The sequence below is a fragment of the Triticum aestivum genome, chromosome 4A (assembly GCF_018294505.1).
Source record: "Triticum aestivum cultivar Chinese Spring chromosome 4A, IWGSC CS RefSeq v2.1, whole genome shotgun sequence".
Lineage (NCBI taxonomy): Eukaryota > Viridiplantae > Streptophyta > Magnoliopsida > Poales > Poaceae > Triticum > Triticum aestivum.
The window spans coordinates 412,190,161-412,206,859 of record NC_057803.1 but is presented as its reverse complement, the minus strand read 5'-3'; positions in this window follow the sequence as shown (position 1 = coordinate 412,206,859).

Here is a 16,699-nt window from a genome sequence, read left to right as displayed (position 1 = left end):
TAGTTTGAGTGAACCGTGTTTGTTGCGTCATCCGACTTGTCTAATGTTCATAAATTTGGCGAAAAATGATGCGAGAGAGGGTCAGAACACGAAGACACTTGCATGTCGACCAAATTTATGTATCAAAAGGGCGGTTTGATTTTCCAATACCAAATGCAACTTTGATGTGGCACCTCTCTCGCAAAGCGCACGGTATTGCTTGCCCCCACCCCCCTCATGTCGGCACGAAGGGAATCCTATGCTATGAGTGCATGCCCCCTCCCCCCAACCGAGGTTCACCTAGCAAAGTGTGAAGTAGCTAGCAGCTCCCCTCCTCCCTCGTGTCGGCACGAAGGGAATCCTAAGCTATGAATGCATGCCCCCCAACTGAGATTCATTCACCTAGCAAAGTGCGAAGTAGCTAGCAGCCTCCCTCCCTCGTGTCGACACGAAGGGAATCCTAAGCTATGATTGCGTGCCCCCCAACCGAGGTTCACCCTAGCAAAGTGCAAAGTAGCTAGCAGCCCCCTCCCTCGCGTCGGCATGAAGGGAATCCTAAGCTATGAATGCATGCCCCCCCAACTGAGGTTCACCCTAGCAAAGTGCGAAGTAGCTAGCAGCCCCCCCTCGTGTCTACAAGAAGGGAATCCTATCTATGAATGCATGCCCCCCAACCGAGGTTCACCTAGCAAAGTGCAAAGTAGCTAGCAGCCCCCTCCCTCATGTCGGCATGAAGGGAATCCTAAGCTATGAATGCATGCCCCCCAACCGAGGTTCACCTAGCAAAGTGCGAAGTAGCTAGCAGGCCCCCCTCATGTCGGCACGAAGGGAATCCTAAGCTATGAATGCATCCCCCTCTCCTCCAACCGAGGTTCACCTAGTAAAGTGCGAAGTAGCTAGCAGCCCCCCTCGTGTTAGCACGAAGGGAATCCTAAGCTATGAATGCATGCCCCCCAACCGAGGTTCACCTAGCAAAGTGCGAAGCAGCTAGAAGCCCCCCTCGTGTCGCCATGAAGGGAATCCTAAGCTATGAATGCATGCCCCTAACCGAGGCTCACCTAGCAAAGTGCGAAGTAGCACCCCCACACACACTTTCAGTCGGCGGGACAGAGAGGCATATCTCACCAAGATAGATCGTAAAACGAACCAAGAATAATCCACCTCGGTCGTACAACCTCTCTCTTGTTGTTGGTCAAAGTGATGGCCGTCCATGAGACCTCAGAGATGGGCTAGCTCGCCAATAATCACGCAAGTAGCTAGTCCCCAAAGACAACCACTGCATGCGTGTGGCCCAAACATATGTATGGAGAGGTGTGTTTTTGAGTAACAATGGAACAACTTTGATGTGGCACCATGATTTCAAACTAGAAATCCCCACACTGAGTGAGGGTTAGGTTGATGATGCATATGTATGTTACACCACACTTCAAGCCAACGACGGGGATTCATGCATGCATGCGTGCATAGTACACTACAAAAAAAAAGACACATCCGTGACATTTTGGGCCGAACGAATTTTTTTCCTGTCATACATATGATAGTTCTATGACGATAATTTTGACAAAACCCGGTATCATCATAGATGTGGTGGGCTCCTACTTCTATGACAAAATATGATGATAGAAAATGGGCTTTTTGTCCTGGGCGGGCCGGAGACGCAGCTGCATGACATTCTTTGGGCCATCCATGACGGAAAAAACCATGGTAGAAGCGAGGGGGAGGAAAATTTCGGGGAGTTCCCGGTTACGGTGGAAGGTCGGGGGCCGAGAGATGTGTGTTTCCCTCGTACACGTACGCGTGTGTGTGTGTGTGCGAGGCGTTGGCTCTAACTGAACCCGAGTGAGGCGTTGGGCTCTAACTGAACCCGAGCGATTGCACTGCAGGCTACGCGTTACTGAACCCGAGCGATCGATCGATGGCTGTTAACTGAACCTGATCGAGTGATTCCTTCGCTACTGCTGCTAACTGAAGCCGACCGATGCTACCTCTGGGATCAACAGTGAGCGTTGCGGGGGGGGGGGGTTGGATGAACAGTAAGCGATGGCGTTGCCTCTGGATGAACAGGACCCCGTGGTGTGGTGGAGGGCTGGATGAACAGTAGACGGTGGAGGGGTGCCCGTGGAGGGGTGGTTGAACGGGACCCTGTGGTGTGGAAGCCTGGATGAATAATAGACGGTGGAGGGGTGCACGTGGAGGGGTGGTTGAATAGTAGCCGGTGGAGTAGCGCGCGGTGGAGGCTGGATGAACAGGAGCCCGTGGAGGCTGGAGGAGGTCGATGGTAGCCCGTGGAGGCTAGAGGAGGTCAGCAGTGGAGATGAACAGTATCCCGTGGAGTCCCATTTTGCGGTATGCCACACCCCTCCCGATGAACAGGACCCCCGTTTCGACCGTAGGAGGTCCGTTTCATCCGTTTTGCGGTACGCCACACCCCTCCCGATCAACAGGACCCCCGTTTTGACCGTAGGAGGTCCGTTTCCTCCATTTTGTGGTACACCGGACCCCTCTCGATCAATAGGACCCCGTTCCGAATGTAGGAGGTCCGTTTCCTCCGTTGTGCGGTACGCCAGGCCTCGTTTCCATCGCCTGTTCTGTCCAAGCCCTCCCGATGAACATGACCATGCATTCTGTTCCGACCCAGCCGGTTGGCTCCCACGCGTTCCGTTGCCTCCCGATGAACACGACGCATTCCTTTGCCTCCCCATGAACACGACGCATTCCATTGCCTCCCCATGAACACAACGACGATGCCGTTTCTCCGTTCTGACCCAGCCATGTACACGAGCCCTGGCCGTACATATGCGCGAGTAGGCGTTCGAGACCCCGCCCGTATGTACACATACATGGCCGTATTTTCTTTCTTGCACTCTGGCCGCTGTACGTACGTGTACATGCTACATGCGCACCTCTATTACGACACGTACGTGCCTCTACTACGACAGGTGCTCGCCTCTACATCCACAAGTATATATGTACATACACATTCGTGACCAGAATGACAACGCTACATACGCTTCGACCAGGCGGGTCCCGACTGTCAGGCACTTCATTGCCTGCGAAGATGTAGCTGGTGGGTCCCAGCAGTCGCGGGGCGAATCATTTTTTTGCTTGGACGCACTTCCTTGCGTGTGAAGATGTAGCTGGTGGGTCCCAGTAGTCAGGGGCAAACATTTTTTCCGTTAAATATGGTGGCCCGTCTGGTGGGTCCCTGCTGTCAGGTGGAGGAATAATTATTTTGCATGTAATAAGGAGGCACTTCCTTGTTGCGGCCGTGGACCCAGCTGTCAGCCTCTCCACATACAGTCCACGTACGATAGAAGTCGTTCCTTGACCATGTTGACCACGCCACACCGAGAGCACCAGGGCAGTGGATGACGGCGAGGCCTAGGAAGGGGATGACGCGGAGCCGGGGAAGACGCGTCAGTGGATGCCCACGCGTAGAGGGGTACGAGGGTTCACTGGTTCGCTGCGGTGTGAGGCTGCCGTTGCCGCAGAATAACAGGGGGTGTCAGTCGTTGACCATGTTGTGCACCAAGAGCACCAGGGCGATGGACGACGGTGAGGCCTAGGAAGGGAACTACACGGAGGCAGGGAAGACTCGGCAGTTGTTTCCCACGCGGAGGGAATTACGACTTTACGAGGGTTTACTGATTCATCTGTCGTCGCCGGAGAATAACACCAGGTGTGGGTGAGTAGAGGGATGGCTAGGCCAGCGATGGGAGTACGGTGGTGTCAGGACCCCGACTCCATGCCACATTGATCTAGCATGTAACACCTCATATCACTTTGCGGCCTCACGCACGGTATTCCCACGGGTGTCGCCTTACCTTTGCCCGGGACCGTTTGCGCCTTTTGGCACATGTATATGACAGTGTCGCTAGCATCCATATGATAAGGAGCCCGGGCTGACATGGCTAGTCGTAAACCCAAAGTGGCACAAACTTACAGGGACAGGCATCCATGACCCAACATCGAACGTGTCGGTCATCAGCGAGTGAATCCAGGCTGTAGCACTGGGCTAGCAGGACTCCGGTGAACCGGGCTGTAGCGGGCTAACAGGACTCCGGTATTCATCGCGTGACATTTCCCCGAAGGGACAAACACAGGAACGAAGACGGACACATGCCGGCCAGCCTAAGTGTTCCGGAGCAGTAGCAAGCTACCATGGCTCGGTGGAAACACTAGGAGACATTTCCCGGTAAGAGAGGCTACTAAAGATAAACAACTAGATAGTCAGATCCCACACATACCAAGCATTTCAATAACATACACACAATATGCTCGATATGTGCAAATACAACATGGCATCACAACATGACTCTATGACTCAAGTAATTATTCAATAGGCTCCGAGGAGCGAGATATTACAAACATGGGTCTTATGACCCAACAATCAGAGCATACAAGTCAAAGCACAAGCGGAAGCTATCATGTCTGAGTACAGACATCTATAAATGAAAAAGGCTGAGAAGCCTGACTATCTATCAGATCCTGCCGAGGGCACAAGATCGTAGCTGAGGTAACAAGCTAAACGTCGAAGTCCACGCGGAACTACTAGTGAGACCGAAGTCTCTCTGCAAAAACATAAAATAGGCAAACGTGAGTACAAATGTACCCAGCAAGACTTACATCAGAACTAACTACATATGCATCATTATCAACAAAGGGGATGGTGGGGTTTAACTGCAGCAAGCCAGCTTTGACTCGGTGGCTATCCTAAACTACGACTGCAATGTAACTCTTTTGAGGTGGCGCACACGAGTCCACATATTCACCATATCAATACACCACTATGGAACCGCTCCCGTCTCCCTACGAGAACGCCATCCATAGCACTCACGCTTATCTTGCGTATTTTAGGGTATCCACTTTCACTTGTCTATGAACTGATATAAGCAACCCAGAAGTCCTTTTCCGTGGACACGGCTATTCGAATAGTTGATGTTAACCCTGCAGGGGTGTACTTCTTCATACATGTTTCCACCACTTAGCGTCTGCACACGTCATGTGCTCGGCAGACTTCAAGCGAAAGCCGACGTGGGTGTAGACCACGACCTACCTAAACACTCAAGTCTCTAGTCCAGGTTTATCGCCTATTCGGGTTCCATCCATGAGGAGATCCGGCCGGAGTTTCGCTCACAGCCCCAAATGATGTGAACAGGGTTCCCGAGATACCAAACGGGCATCCGGTACACCGTGCCACGTACCTACCGCATCACAGCCCACCCCCTACGGTCAGCGCTGTCCGCGGCCTCCAGTAAGCTACAAACACCAGAAACTACTTGCAACTCCTGGACAGAGGACTAGGGTGAATAAGAAGTCGAGCGGGGTCATATTTCAGGGCCCAATGTATGGTAGTAGCTGAATCATGGATCACAAACACAGAACTCAGTTCCTAAGGACGGCTTCAATGAGACAACCCACCATGTACTCCTACATGGCCTCTCACCGCTACCTTTACCAAATCGTGTTCACACACTTAGCTCACACACAGTAGGACATGTTCACACGCCTCTGATTCATCCCTGATGAATCAGACCTGACTCAACTCTAAGCAGTAGCAGGCATGACAAACAAACATGAATGAGTAGGCACAACAGGGCTCAAACAACTCCTACTCATGCTAGTGGGTTTCATCTATTTACTGTGGCAATGACAGGTCATGCAAAGGATAAAGGGGTTCAGCTACCGCAGCAAGTAACAGATGAATCGGTGTTGTCCTAATGCAGTAAAAGAGAGCAGGAGCGAGAGAGTAGGATTGTATCGGAATGAACAAGGGGGTTTTGCTTGCCTGGCACTTCTGAAGATAACATTGAGTCTTCATCAGTGTCAACGATCACATCATCGGTATCACGTCTATCGAGAGGGGACAAATACCGGCAACACAGAAGGGAACACAATCAATGCAATGCACAATATGATGCAGGATCATGGCATGGAAAAATGAATGTGTTTTGGGCTAATGCAACTAGCAACAGATTAAATGAAGTTGGTTTGAATACAAGATTCAAATTCAAACTCCATATGTGATTATTCAAATGCCATTTATTTGTTTTGTCCAAAACAGAGGACAAACATTGTTCAAACATGCATGAAAATGATACAGATGGATTCCTTGAATTTTTCTGATAATTTTTCATATATAATTTATTTAATTTGGAGTTACGGTTAATTTCTATGATTTTTAGAAGTTTAGAAATATATTCTGGAATTATTAAATCATTTAAGATTTATTTAAATTCCAGAAAGGAACTATTGCGTCAGCATGACGTTGGCATGACGTCAGCAAGTCAACAGGGCCGGTCAGGGTCAAACCTGACCAGTGGGGCCCACTGGTCAGTGACTATGACTAATCCTAATATAACTTAAACCTAACCTAGTTTAATTAGCCGGGCCGGGCCCGCAGGTCAGTGAGTCAGTGGCTAAAAAAATTTAGAAAAACTAAACTAATTAACAGGGGGGGCTGGCCCCACCTGTCATCGACCCAGGGGAGGTCAAACCCCTGGTCAACAGGGCCTAACCCGCCGGCGGTTTGACGCCGGCGAGGCCGAGACGGCGGAGGCCTTCGGATTTCTTGCTCCAGCGGCCAAACGGGCGGATGAGGGCGTCTACGTGGAGCTCGGACTCGCCCGCATCCATCTGTGCAAATGGCAGGGGCTGAGGTGGCCCGAGCTCACCGAAGGCAAGCTCGCGGCGGTGGCCGGAGTTCGGGCGAGGTCGGGGTTGGCGTTAGGGGGCACGGGAGGGGAAGCTGGTGTGTGAGTTAGGTTCCTGGTGAGGTGTGGAGCACATTGCCGTGCTCGGTAGCTAGCTCCGGTGGCTCTGGCCTTGTCCGCGTCATCGCCGGCGGTGAGGAGCTCACGGCCCCGGTGAAAAGGGCGGCTAGCGTGCGGGAACGAGCGCGGGGAGGAGGGGAAATGGAAGAGGAGCTCACAGCGGATCCGGTAGAGGCAACGGCGAGGCCGGGGAGGGGCTGGAGCTCGCGAATCCTCGGAAGTTCGCCGGCGGCCGAAGGTTGGGGACGAGCTCCGGGAAGACGCTACAGGGCTCCCGCGGTCGAATGGGTTGGTGTAGAAGACGCAGAAGGCGATGGCGGTTCCTCTGAACTCATCGGAGAGGCACGGGGTGGACGGTGGCCGCGGTGATGCTCGTCGGCGGCGACGGGTGTGTTCGGTGGCTGCGCGCGAGAGAGCCAGAGGAAGAGAGGAGCTCGGGGAGAGAGTGAGAGGCCTGGGGGGTGCGTGGCGTCGCGGACGGGGTCCAGGGCGACGAGAGGAAGCAGGAGGTGGCCAGGGGGAAGCAGGAGGTGGCCGAGGCCTCTCGGGCGCGCGCCACGCCTCGCCTCTGTTCGTCCTCCTGGCAAAGGAGGAAGATGACAAGGGGGGGGGGGGAAGGAGGTGGGCTGGGCCGGCCAGATGGGCTGGCCAGCTGGGCCGGCTACAGGTAAGTGGCCCAGGTAGGCTTCTGTTCTTTTTATTTTTTTCTTCTGTTTTGTTTTATTTAATTTATTTTGCCACTGTTTTGAATTTAAAATAATTCAAACAATGCCAAAAACTCCTCTGAATATTTTATATTGCTAAATGGACTTTTCCAAAAGCTTATAAAATATATCAGGGGTATTTGAAATTATATTCTAATTATATGAATATAATTCAAATTCAAATAGCTAATGAATTAAATCCAAAGTCCCAAAAATAATTCCTTGAAAATGTTCAATATTTTGGTTGGGACCAGAACCCTTACCAAAAATTATCAAACATTTAAGAAGAGCATTTTGGAGCAATGAATGAGATTTCTAGGGTGTTTGCCCCTCTTTTATTTAAGTTTTTGAGGCTTCCAAAATTCCCTCAGTTCAAATTTTCAGAATTTAAACATGATGCACACATGAGCTAGCCTAGAGCACTACCAGCAGCTAGGGATGTGACAACTCACCCCCACTAAACAAGAATCTCGTCTCGAGATTCAAGCGTAGGGTAAGATGAAGGGGAAACGCAAACTAGTATAATCTTCACGATCCAGGTTGCACTTCATAGGAACGTTGATTCGATCACCATCATTGTCTTGAAGTCTTGCTCTGAGAAATCCTGTCAACATGACATGGAGGGAAGAAGGAGACTCTAGAAGGGTCGATCTTCTCGAGGATCGAACAACTCACGGAATGAGACATAGGACCATCTCCCGGGTTGAGACACGAGATACACATCAAGAGGGGTGGAAAGAAACGGATGACGAAGGTTCACTAGGTGGACAACAATTCCACACTTAAGAAGGTGGTAAACGATTGTTCACGTAGCGAGGAGTTGAGTTGCCATGATACCACGACGAAACATCCTGAAGGAGGGTGATTCGTAGATTATTTCCTTAAGTGGCAAAAAGAATTACTTTTGATTCAAAGATCATTGAAACTCTTCATACCAGCCTAAGGCAATTCACAACGATCGTTTGGAGGGGGTCGGTAGAATGGCATACTCGGACTTGGATGATGTGGATTACCTTGTTGAAGACAACGTAATGGATGAATTTCCTTGCCACCGGAAATGGAAGAGACCCATGGTAGAATGGCACATTGGCGGTGCAAGCTAGGAACAAAATGCAAATGCTAGGAATGATTCTGGTAACTGGGGAAGAACCCAACAATAAAGAGTGAATTCACTGTTTGAATAGGTCATAGCATTGCCGAGGAAACTGAGAGCAAACCCAGTTAGTGCCGATGATAACACGTAGCGCTTGTGCGTGCTCTCAAGAACTTGAGCATTTCCACATTCATCTAGGTTTTATCAACAACCGCGTCAAGGGTGCTGACAACACAACATACTACCATGATGAATAGCGATGGACGATGCAGATGCGAAGGAGGATAACACTTTCTCAGATTTCACCTTAGCGAGGCCAAGCAAATAAAATCTGGATGATCGACCGAGAGACATTTAGCACTCCGCTTCTAATGTTCTCCTTGATGTGCTAGCGTAACCCATTCATAGATATGGTTTGATATCTAGAACATCAAGTAAAGGTCGGACTTCGGGAGCAACAGAATCCATAAGGAACAGTTACGGAGGTAAATCCTACGAAATCCTTATGGGGAGGTGGCCAACTACCTCAAACAAGATACTACAATAATAGGTCTTCCGGCTGGGTGTGTTGGCCACGGCATCCACTTTACCGGTTATCGAGGGACCAATATTATAGTTCTTGGGAAATGTTCCAACCATCATATCTGCCTGAGACTCAGATCTGGTTGGTGTCAGGATATTCCAGACTCATCGAGTCTAGGAAGAAAAATGAAAGTTTGCAACACAAATCGACGAAATGACGTTGCGGGATTCTCGGGAAATGAACTACGATAGCAAGCTCCAAAACATGAGCTGGTTCTGCTACAAACATGTGAACATGTTGTCCAAGACAAGCATGACCACAAAGTAGTCTTATAATAAAACACTACCGAGTTCAGGAGGGGGAACCATCATTAATGACATCGAAGTCTCCACGCCTGGAAGTCCAAAGAGTTCACCTTGGACAGACTCCTTTATCTTTGAACAACTCAATCAGTGGCTTGGTGTGCTAGGATATACATATAGAATGGAGGTTGCAAATCTCCAGACCACAGAATACTTCGCACGTATGCATGACTGACTTGGAATGATTCCAGAGGAAGCAAAACTAACTTTCTCAAATTCACGGCGGCAACTTTCACCAAATGCACGTGTATAAGAGGAAGTCACTCCTTTCATCAAACAAATACTTCATGAGCTAGCATGAAGAAAATGCTTTCAAAAGTTTCCAACACTAGCTTAATGTCCAACAAAATCATGGAGGAGATAAGGATGTTGTCAATGGGCTCAACAACAATTCATTTGGGTTTCCTTTTAAAAGGAATTCCATACTTAAGTGAACAAGTGATAGTATTGGTCAGGCCAAAGATGTAATGGTGTATGCTCGAGGGATCAACCACGAATAAGACAACATTACGAGCATCATTGGTACTGATTTGATTTGACGATAGCCCACACTCAAATCAAAGGATTGATAAGACAATAGGTCCAGCAACTGATCACAGGGACCAATCGATGAAGATATCATCTTTCTTCAACACACACTACACAAGATTATCCCTTTGGAACGAACTAAGTCAGGCAAGCTTTTATCTTCCAACTCTCCAAGTTGTTGTCTAGCTTAACCAACTAGCTCCGGGATATCCAACACAGATTCTTGGAGAAAGGGTGGTTCACAAGAAACCAACTGATCACGAACTCAACATAGCGGTCAGGTGACAATCTGGTAATACTTCTGAGAAGATATTCAGAAAATCACGAACCACCGGTATGTTACTAAGCTCGAGAACAATCTTGCTTTTCAGGGCAAGACGATATGATCAATAGAGCAAGGATTTGAAATAATCCTAACTCATCGATCGAGGAGTGAACCAGGAGAATGGACTAGGTAGCACGATCAATCTTAGAATGATGATTCAATAACCAACACACTAAGAATGAAATTATTGTCCTTTAACTACCCAGCAACGAGGTTGCTAGGCGTATTGATTTCACACATCACAATTCATTTGTCGGTATTCCGGTTGCATCAACACGAGGGCCGAGGAATGACTAATGATGGTGAGAAGTATCACTGTACCAAGAGTTCATAGGATGGTGTGCAATTCCTATAACAATTCCGATATAAAGATGGTAATACTCCAAGGTAGAACAGAACAAAAGCTGGATTAGCAATTTGATCTGCGGAGCACAACTTCTTTGACCCAATCCTGGATAAGGAAGAGGTACTGGAGTTTGTTTCTCCTAGTCATTCTGAATGGAATGGCTTGACGGACCACAAGAGTAATAGGCATCGATGAACGAATGCACACATAATCTTGACTATCAATTGATAGACGAAGGTCAGTAGACAACTAAAGCGGGACAACTCAAAGGAACATATAACTTTCTGAGTTGTGGATGCATAGATTAGTATGTCGAATCAGGTTCAACAGGTTTCTTCCGGATAATCCATGCGAGAAGGTGGAACTGGCAGAGTCATAACATAGAATCGAGAACTCATCAAGAGTTCTGGTTGTGATCTTTTGGTTCAAAGAACTTCTGCCATAAACGGTTCATAGTATTTGGAAGAAGGAAAAATACCATGGACCTCGAGGACTAATGCAAAAGTTACTAATATCCTAAAGGAACTAGCAAACCCTATCAACATGAAGTAAGTAGAGTGAATCTCGGGTTCAGAACCCAGGAATAGAATACCTACTAACTATGTGGCATCACAGGATGCTTTCGAGAATAAAGGCCAGAATCTTCACACTGGGAACACAAATCATGGCTAAATTACTAGATGATCCCCTAAGCACTTAGGGTCATAATAATAATTCAAACAATGCCAAAAACTCCTCTGAATATTTTATATTGCTAAATGGACTTTTCCAAAAGCTTATAAAATATATCAAGGGTATTTGAAATTATATTCTAATTATATGAATATAATTCAAATTCAAATAGCTAATGAATTAAATCCAAAGTCCCAAAAATAATTCCTTAAAAATGTTCAATATTTTGGTTGGGACCAGAACCCTTACCAATTAGCATATGGAAGTAGTAGGAACTGAACTGAGACTTAAATCCAACAATCTTATAAGTCTACTGATTAGTAACACGTGATCCTAATAGAAAGAAGAGATAGCCTAGTTCTTAATCCCCGCAGGAAAGATAAGATGACTCAGATCAGAAGGGCATGAGGTATAAGGAGTAAAAGAGCCTTACGTTCCATCCCACAATCAATTCCCCTACATATAACTAAAGAATTTCTAGACTCAACTTCGACCAGTTTGGCTTGGTAGTCCTACAGGCAGTCAAGCTCTGATACCAACGCTGTCAGGACCCCGACTCCATGCCACATCGATCTAGCATGTAACACCTCATATCACTTTGCGGCCTCACGCACGGTATTCCCACGGGTGTCGCCTTACCTTTGCCCGGGACCGTTTGCGCCTTTTGGCACACGTATATGACAGTGTCGCTAGCATCCATATGATAAGGAGCCCGGGCTGACATGGCTAGTCGTAAACCCAAAGTGGCACAAACTTACAGGGACAGGCATCCATGACCCAGCATCGAACGTGTCGGTCATCAGCGAGTGAATCCAGGCTGTAGCACTGGGCTAGCAGGACTCCGGTGAACCGGGCTGTAGCGGGCTAACAGGACTCCGGTATTCATCGCGTGACATTTCCCCGAAGGGACAGACACAGGAACGAAGACGGACACATGCCGGCCAGCCTAAGTGTTCCGGAGCAGTAGCAAGCTACCATGGCTCGGTGGAAACACTAGGAGACATTTCCCGGTAAGAGAGGCTACTAAAGATAAACAACTAGATAGTCAGATCCCACACATACCAAGCATTTCAATAACATACACACAATATGCTCGATATGTGCAAATACAACATGGCATCACAACATGACTCTATGACTCAAGTAATTATTCAATAGGCTCCGAGGAGCGAGATATTACAAACATGGGTCTTATGACCCAACAATCAGAGCATACAAGTCAAAGCACAAGCGGAAGCTATCATGTCTGAGTACAGACATCTATAAATGAAAAAGGCTGAGAAGCCTGACTATCTATCAGATCCTGCCGAGGGCACAAGATCGTAGCTGAGGTAACAAGCTAAACATCGAAGTCCACGCGGAACTACTAGTGAGACCGAAGTCTCTCTGCAAAAACATAAAATAGGCAAACGTGAGTACAAATGTACCCAGCAAGACTTACATCAGAACTAACTACATATGCATCATTATCAACAAAGGGGATGGTGGGGTTTAACTGCAGCAAGCCAGCTTTGACTCGGTGGCTATCCTAAACTACGACTGCAATGTAACTCTTTTGAGGTGGCGCACACGAGTCCACATATTCACCATATCAATACACCACTATGGAACCGCTCCCGTCTCCCTACGAGAACGCCATCCATAGCACTCACGCTTATCTTGCGTATTTTAGGGTATCCACTTTCACTTGTCTATGAACTGATATAAGCAACCCAGAAGTCCTTTTCCGCGGACACGGCTATTCGAATAGTTGATGTTAACCCTGCAGGGGTGTACTTCTTCATACATGTTTCCACCACTTAGCGTCTGCACACGTCATGTGCTCGGCAGACTTCAAGCGGAAGCCGACGTGGGTGTAGACCACGACCTACCTAAACACTCAAGTCTCTAGTCCAGGTTTATCGCCTATTCGGGTTCCATCCATGAGGAGATCCGGCCGGAGTTTCGCTCACAGCCCCAAACGATGTGAACAGGGTTCCCGAGATACCAAACGGGCATCCGGTACACCATGCCACGTACCTACCGCATCACAGCCCACCCCTACGGTCAGCGCTGTCCACGGCCTCCAGTAAGCTACAAACACCAGAAACTACTTGCAACTCCTGGACAGAGGACTAGGGTGAATAAGAAGTCGAGCGGGGTCATATTTCAGGGCCCAATGTATGGTAGTAGCTGAATCATGGATCACAAACACAGAACTCAGTTCCTAAGGACGGCTTCAATGAGACAACCCACCATGTACTCCTACATGGCCTCTCACCGCTACCTTTACCAAATCGTGTTCACACACTTAGCTCACACACAGTAGGACATGTTCACACGCCTCTGATTCATCCCCGATGAATCAGACCTGACTCAACTCTAAGCAGTAGCAGGCATGACAAACAAACATGAATGAGTAGGCACAACAGGGCTCAAACAACTCCTACTCATGCTAGTGGGTTTCATCTATTTACTGTGGCAATGACAAGTCATGCAAAGGATAAAGGGGTTCAGCTACCGCAGCAAGTAACAGATGAATCGGTGTTGTCCTAATGCAGTAAAAGAGAGCAGGAGCGAGAGAGTAGGATTGTATCGGAATGAACAAGGGGGTTTTGCTTGCCTGGCACTTCTGAAGATAACATTGAGTCTTCATCAGTGTCAACGATCACATCATCGGTATCACGTCTATCGAGAGGGGACAAATACCGGCAACACAGAAGGGAACACAATCAATGCAATGCACAATATGATGCAGGATCATGGCATGGAAAAATGAATGTGTTTTGGGCTAATGCAACTAGCAACAGATTAAATGAAGTTGGTTTGAATACAAGATTCAAATTCAAACTCCATATGTGATTATTCAAATGCCATTTATTTGTTTTGTCCAAAACAGAGGACAAACATTGTTCAAACATGCATGAAAATGATACAGATGGATTCCTTGAATTTTTCTGATAATTTTTCATATATAATTTATTTAATTTGGAGTTACGGTTAATTTCTATGATTTTTAGAAGTTTAGAAATATATTCTGGAATTATTAAATCATTTAAGATTTATTTAAATTCCAGAAAGGAACTATTGCGTCAGCATGACGTTGGCATGACGTCAGCAAGTCAACAGGGCCGGTCAGGGTCAAACCTGACCAGTGGGGCCCACTGGTCAGTGACTATGACTAATCCTAATATAACTTAAACCTAACCTAGTTTAATTAGCCGGGCCGGGCCCGCAGGTCAGTGAGTCAGTGGCTAAAAAAATTAGAAAAACTAAACTAATTAACAGGGGGGGCTGGCCCCACCTGTCATCGACCCAGGGGAGGTCAAACCCCTGGTCAACAGGGCCTAACCCGCCGGCGGTTTGACGCCGGCGAGGCCGAGACGGCGGAGGCCTTCGGATTTCTTGCTCCGGCGGCCAAACAGGCGGATGAGGGAGTCTACGTGGAGCTGGGACTCACCCGCATCCATCTGTGCAAACGGCAGGGGCTGAGGTGGCCCGAGCTCACCGGAGGCAAGCTCGCGGCGGTGGCCGGAGTTCGGGTGAGGTCGGGGTTGGCGTTAGGGGGCACGGGAGGGGAAGCTGGTGTGTGAGTTAGGTTCCTGGTGAGGTGTGGAGCACGTTGCCGTGCTCGGTAGCTAGCTCCGGTGGCTCTGGCCTTGTCCGCGTCATCGCCGGCGGTGAGGAGCTCACGGCCCCGGTGAAAAGGGCGGCTAGCGTGCGGGAACGAGCGCGGGGAGGAGGGGAAATGGAAGAGGAGCTCACAGCGGATCCGGTAGAGGCAACAGCGAGGCCGGGTAGGGGCTGGAGCTCGCGAATCCTCGGAAGTTCGCCGGCGGCCGAAGGTTGGGGACGAGCTCCGAGAAGACGCTACAGGGCTCCCGCGGTCGAATGGGTTGGTGTAGAAGACGCAGAAGGCGATGGCGGTTCCTTTGAACTCATCGGAGAGGCACGGGGTGGACGGTGGCCGCGGTGATGCTCGTCGGCGGCGACGGGTGTGTTCGGTGGCTGCGCGCGAGAGAGCCAGAGGAAGAGAGGAGCTCGGGGAGAGAGTGAGAGGCCTGGGAGGGTGCGTGGCGTCGCGGACGGGGTCCAGGGCGACGAGAGGAAGCAGGAGGTGGCCAGGGGGAAGCAGGAGGTGGCCGAGGCCTCTCGGGCGCGCGCCATGCCTCGCCTCTGTTCGTCCTCCTGGCAAAGGAGGAAGATGACAAGGGGGGGGGGAGGAGGTGGGCTGGGCCGGCCAGATGGGCTGGCCAGCTGGGCCGGCTACAGGTAAGTGGCCCAGGTAGGCTTCTGTTCTTTTTATTTTTTTCTTCTGTTTTGTTTTATTTAATTTATTTTGCCACTGTTTTGAATTTAAAATAATTCAAACAATGCCAAAAACTCCTCTGAATATTTTATATTGCTAAATGGACTTTTCCAAAAGCTTATAAAATATATCAGGGGTATTTGAAATTATATTCTAATTATATGAATATAATTCAAATTCAAATAGCTAATGAATTAAATCCAAAGTCCCAAAAATAATTCCTTAAAAATGTTCAATATTTTGGTTGGGACCAGAACCCTTACCAAAAATTATCAAACATTTAAGAAGAGCATTTTGGAGCAATGAATGAGATTTCTAGGGTTTTTGCCCCTCTTTTATTTAAGTTTTTGAGGCTTCCAAAATTCCCTCAGTTCAAATTTTCAGAATTTAAACATGATGCACACATGAGCTAGCCTAGAGCACTACCAGCAGCTAGGGATGTGACAGGTGGGGCGGTGAGGCCTGCGCGATAGCACAACCGGCCGCGGGGAGGAGGGAGCAGGCAGTCCCGCCGGCGCTTGTTTGAGCGGCTGGAGCACGAAGAGTAGAGATTGAAGAAACACGACGGCCATTCGATGGACATCGAACAGTCACTGCTTGTGCTTCAACATTTTTTTAGGAAAGCCTCAAATCTGTGGAAAACAGCATATAGCCCATCTGCCATTATTTCTAATAATTTACAGCCCATTTGCTAATTCTTAAGGTTTTTTTGGAGCCCATATTCTTTTTGTTAGCATTACAGCCCATATTGTGGCCACGGTTAAAAAATTATACGAAATTTTGCATATTTCGGTGCGGTCCGAACTGTTTTTATTCCCGAAATTTCGACTCACATTCAAACCAATTTTAAAAATAAATGTATATCAATATAAAATCCAACAAATTCTCCATGTATAAAAATTAATGTAATTTGAAATCTCGAAATGAAAAAAGACATTTGAAACTAATTTCCGGTTTGATGTGTTTTAAAAATGTGCATCCCATTTCTCATTACTAATGGGCCATTTTCTCGGCCAGCCGAATGAAAGCTCTCGTTTTCTTGAAATATTTGCGGCCCAATAGGCCTGACAAAGCGACTTACTTGGCAAATCACACAAAAACCGGGC